This window comes from Gymnogyps californianus, chromosome Z, assembly GCF_018139145.2.
Source record: "Gymnogyps californianus isolate 813 chromosome Z, ASM1813914v2, whole genome shotgun sequence".
Lineage (NCBI taxonomy): Eukaryota > Metazoa > Chordata > Aves > Accipitriformes > Cathartidae > Gymnogyps > Gymnogyps californianus.
This window is the reverse complement of record NC_059500.1, coordinates 52,441,352-52,446,918: the sequence shown is the minus strand read 5'-3', so window position 1 is coordinate 52,446,918 and position 5,567 is coordinate 52,441,352. Positions and strand designations below refer to the sequence as shown.

The following is a 5,567-nucleotide window of genomic DNA, read 5'->3' as shown; positions in this document are numbered from 1 at the left end:
GATTTTACATACCACTTACTGAACTCTGACTTACAGATACATAATCTGCAGAACACTAAAAACTGTAAAAGAAAGAGCAATACAGTTGCTTGTGTCACTCCATACACCACATTTGATATACTGCTTGGGGAAAAAGTACGCATTATCTGACTACAACAAAATGTGAGCAGTTCAGCTGGCACTAACCAGGACATCCATGTTGATTGTCTGCAAACAACAAATTAATTTGTGTACCAGTGGAGTGACTCCAATAATTGGAAGATTACTGAAAAACTCGAATAACGCCACTATGCTTAACTATGAAGAAGCACAGCACAGGGCATGATAGTATATTAGGGCATGTCCTCTGGTATAATAAATCAAAGTGCCTAAAATTCCATCATTTTCAGTTGGCTGAGAAGGAGGAATTTTTCTGTACATTCTTTGTATTTGAAAGAACACACAGAATCCCCAACAGATACCAGACACACAAGTATAAACAGGGGAGCTGATTTTTGCAAAAATCTCTATCTGCTTTGGAACTCTACTGCAAGATCAATTACTTTTTCTTTTTTTCCTTTTTTTTTCTTTTTCCACTTTTTTCTTTTTTTTTCCTTTTTTTTTTCTTTTTTTTCTTTTTTTTTTTTGGTTACTGTGCTACTAAGCTTATGGAGAAGGCTGTCATGGCATGTAAGCATACGACACTTAAAGCTGTAAGTCTTTTTATCTTTCTTAGAGAAGTACAGACTATGTATACCTGCTGATGTAGTTAAAAATAAGCTGATAGAGTATTTAGTGTGAATTGTAGCTTTTATGAATGAATTGAAAGAACCTGAATAATAATGTTTTAAAAAAGCAATGCTTTCAGTATTTATGTAATAATTTACTGAATTTAATCTAATTTTTTTGCAAACAAACCATTATTTTGTATCTATTTTCCCTGAATTTATCTATCCACTTCCCATAGGAAGACACGAACATGCAATGTTTTAATAAATATTATCAAACACCAACCAAAAGCCATCTGAGCTTATGAAATGTAAGTTAAAATTGTGCAATAGTAGACATATGGTTCTATCAACGCACGGCGGCTTAAACAACAAGTGAAGTGAAGCTTGTTGGAAAGGAATTTACAGGCAAAGCACTCTCATGCAATCTTTTTCTACATCATCAGATTTCTCCAGTTGTACTGCAGCTTTCACCGTAGTAGATCACCAAGAGAAGTAATACTTCCTCTTTGCTCCTACTTGGTAAATCACTGATAGCATGTGAAGGAGTATTTTTAAACACGGCTTCTTCCTTTAGGCTGCCAAGTTGCCAGCATACATTCATTAATTAGCTTCATTTAAGGCCTTTCCCAAAGAAAACAAGGATTAAGTAAATACAGTAAACAACTCACAGAGTACGTGAAATTGAGTTTTCATAAAAATATTGTATGTTGACTGTGTTATGCCAACTGTTTTTAAATAGAATTACAACATAAGCAAGCTCCTGTTACAGTAGACGGCATTATGTGATACTTTGACACTGAACTTCTTAAAACAGCAAATATCTATACCTTTTTCTCAACTTTTTAAAGAACAAAAGGTTAAAAATCACCACAATCTTATACAAAAATGAAACACAATGATTTGTAGACCTGTACTATATTACTCTTCTTGATAGCCGAAGTGCAAGTGAAGTGCCTATCCTCTGCATTTCGGAGACACCGCCTTGGTTTACTGACACTCAGTAAGACTTACAGTTTTGAACAGACGTCTATCATTTGAGTGGACCTTTAAAGTGGATTTCATTACATTTTATCACGACTTTACCTAAGTGAACACACGCACATTTCAGAAAATTAAACTCAGTCAATATTTGCACAACTGTTGTCAGTAATATGACAAAAAGCCTCTTGCTGTAACTGGCCCAACACCACATGATATATAAAAATCTGCTGTTTTAAAGACAGCTTATTAAAAAATTAACATACCATAGAGAAACTGCATTTTGATTGTATGACCTTACTGTGACTGAGCTTGAAAATCCTTTTAAATGAGAATTTTCAAAGAGCTTAGTAACGGAAGTTCATTTTGAAGGAAATCCAATATGCAAATATTTCAGCTGTGCTCTTTTACAAATTGTCTGCCTTGTCAGTTTGAAAAACTGAAAATCAACAATGGAACAGTGTAAGTATACTTGACCTTATTGCTTAATGTCTATCAAGAATGTTACGGCTGGTGGATTTTAAATTTTTGAAACTGACATTCAAAAATATATAGCGCATCTTCAGCCCAGGTCCCGTAAATGCTGACTACGCTCCACCCAAAGCCTTGAAGCCGCCACACTCTCAAACTTATATAACACTTACAAAGCTAGTTTAAATACACCATCAATCTATGTCTGTTCCTGCCTTGAAGTAATCCTGTTTAGTTTATCTTTTAACCCTACACTTGCTTGGAACAGTACCATTGCTAATCTAATAGAAGAAACACACAGGCAACAAATCTGATTTTCTCAGCTTACAGAAAATATGAAATGCGGGGAGACGCTCAAATCTGACTTTGCCCAAAATGTGCACCTCCCGAGTCGACGTTCATCCCCAACTGCCATAGCAGTCAGGAGAGCGGGGAGGAAAGAACTATGTTGGACACCACACGGGACTGGGGGAAATGGATGAAGTAGGGTAAAAAATCCCCAAATAATATACAATTTGTATGCATCTCCTAAGTAACTGCAGTCGCATTTATTAGTAAGGAATAAATAACTGGCAACCTTGCTTTTGACATCAGGCACCTGCGTAAAAAATGTCTGGTGAAAGAGTGAGCATATGCCATGTACTGGTATTTGCTGTGTGAGAGCAGTTTATACAGGCCCCTAGTGGCTCAGCACACACAGTAGCAGAGGCAGGGGGATTCCGACTCTTCAGCTTGTGTAGTTTTGGTCCCTGCACTATTCAAACGTAGGAACAAAGGGCAATCGTAAAAATGAAAGGTGAATCGCTGACTTAAATCGCCAGTTATTTTGTTCTTTTGCACGCCCCCAAGTCTGTTCTTGCAAACCCTCTCCTAAGATTAAGCACCGATTTACTGTCACCCGTTGAGTTCGCTGACAGTGCTGGTGTTTGAGTTACATAACCGTCACAGCAGAATGCTTAATTCATATTATTCTTTAGCGCTCATTTTAAAAGTAGTATGACTGATGGGTCTAAAAGCAGGTCCTAAGACCCATTCCTGAAATCTAGAAATACCGAGATACCATTTTCCTTTCCACACACCATTCCTGACAGCTTGCCATAGCACACACAAACCATAATGAATTTCTTAGTGCCTTCTTAGAGTAGAAGTCTTCTACTTAGGCAAAGCTTTCAGTGCTTTAAGTGGATACAGAAAAGCTATACATCATTTCTGCATTGAGAGAAATCTAAATATACTCCACCATATTACCACAAGTGACAAAACTAAAATTGGAAAGCTACTCCTGTAAAAAGTCTCTCATTAAATCCTTCTTCCTTTCCATGTAACACTCAGTGCCTTGAAAATCTCATGCCAGTGCATTTACAGCTTTTAGCAATTTTGACTGGGCAAAATTTGACAGCTGAATTTATTAAACTGACCAGTTTGTCAATTTCACACATAGAAAAAGCAGTAATAGCAGATCTCATGAGACAGAATTTAAAGAACCCATCAAAAAATTGCCATCTGAAGTAAGATACAAGTACATATGATTGTATTTAGGAGAGGGGAGAATCTTCTTTTTCTTCAGAGTTGCTCCGTTCAATAACAAGAATGGTACGAGCTTTGTGTGCTCCCAGCCCAGGAGAAAATGATGTCATTTACTATACACTTTTACAGCAAGAAAAGGAAGTACTGACCGTTACAACATTATAAACCACTAGCAGATACCAGAGGAAGGAAAAATATGGTACATATACATTTTTCCATCTCTGCATCAAAATTCCCAATGAATGTCCCAGAAGTTGCTTGTGCCTGAACAAAAGGTATGTTGGAAGCGATCTCTGAAAGGCTGAGAAGACAATCATAACTTCCCACATTAATCCTAAGTTTAAGAGAATACAGGCTTCACCAAAAATACTCATGTCTGCAAACAAGAAACTCCAAAGCACATCAGCATCTACAGACTCATCTCCAACGCAACACCTTCTCAGGCGACAAGTGCAGGAACACATAAACCCCTAACTATTCTGCGTAAATAAAATGACCCTTCTATGTATGTCGAAACCAAGAATATGGACATGGTAAGCATGGTAAAGAAGCTGCCATCCTTCCACGAGGCAATAACTGTACAAAGGCCAGGCAAAAGAATAAAATACGCGTGACAGCCGTCTGGAGAAGTAACAACGAGGAGCAGACATTCAAAAGCCATACATGCAAAGGTGAGTGGTAATCACTTAAAAAGGAAATAATAAAGTTCTGTCGGGGAAGGAGGGGATAGAAAACAGGCAAAATACGGAATTCGGTGGAAGAAAACAACTGTTTTATTTGCCAGCCTAGGAGAGCCCGGCTGCAGCAGTGAGGAGTGCCCGCTCGCGCGGGCAGACGGCGCAGAGGGAGCTGCTAAGTTTGCTGAACAAATTCAAGAGCCCCTTTGTAAGCACTCGGAAAACTGAGTTTCCAGCCCGATGTGCTTCCTTTCAAGTGGTTTCGGGAGAGTAAACAAAGAAATTAAAAGCCTAACCTGTGAAAAGCTTCGCATCTCCGTGCCTCCCCGCTCCGCCGAGAGAGGAGAAGGAGGAGGGGGAGAAGGAGGAGGAGGACGAGGAGGAGGAGGAGGAGGAGGAGGAGGGAGGGAGCCGTCCTCGGACCGGCGCCGGGGGTCCCTACCGGCCGCTCGCCCCCACACCCCCTCTCCAGCCGCAGGCGCCTCGCCTCTCACCCATGCTACCTTCTCCGTTCTCCCCCCCCCGTTAGAATATACAAAATAATTAACATTAATATTAATAATTAGTGTAGCCCCCGCTCCCCGCCCGTGTACAGTGGCATTCAGTGGAAACGTCGACTCCGATCCATCACTCGCCCTCACCCTGCCCCATCCCCCGTCCCCGCACCGCAGCTCCCCTCGCTCCCCGAGCAGGCCTCGCCGCCAGGCTGAGACCCGGCGGAGAGGAGAGGGGAGCGGGCTGGCAACGGCCGCGGGGGAGCCCCGGGGCATCCGGGGGGAGAGTTGTGTGTGAGGCACATGTGTACCGGGCTGCACACACACACACCCGCGCGCGCGCGCACACACATTTTTATGCGCGCTCACACGCACAAACGCGCCGAAAGAGGCGGCAAAGACGGAGCGGCGGCGGGGGAAAAAATGGGTCAGGAGCGGGGCAGTTACCTGGTCATGCTGGCTCCCTCGGTCCCAGCAGCAGCCGCCGCCGCCGCCGCCTGTGCGCCTGCCGCCGCTTCCCGCCGCTGCCGCCGCCACCTCTTCCCGCTGCTCCCGCTCGGCTCCGGGGCGGCCAATTTAATCCAAGCCCCGCAGCAGCAGCAGCAACAGCAGCAGCAGCGGCTACGAGCGGAGCCCCCCGCCGCTGCTGCCTGGCGCTGGTGCGTGTCTCTCACAGTCCGGCGCCGGGGAGCGGGAGAGAGTCAACGAGA

The 5,567-nt window shown here is 42.8% G+C and overlaps 1 protein-coding gene across 1 annotated transcript in view; it reads right to left on the bottom strand.

Moving 5' to 3' along the window:
• PTPRD (protein tyrosine phosphatase receptor type D) overlaps positions 1-5,359 on the bottom strand; it is a 329,742-nt gene extending 324,383 nt beyond the window's left edge. The window contains exon 1 of the mRNA XM_050913754.1: positions 5,305-5,359. The gene's annotated coding sequence lies outside the window, so the exon portion shown is untranslated. The remainder of the gene's footprint in view (positions 1-5,304) is intronic.
• Between the last annotated feature and the right edge of the window lie 208 nt (positions 5,360-5,567).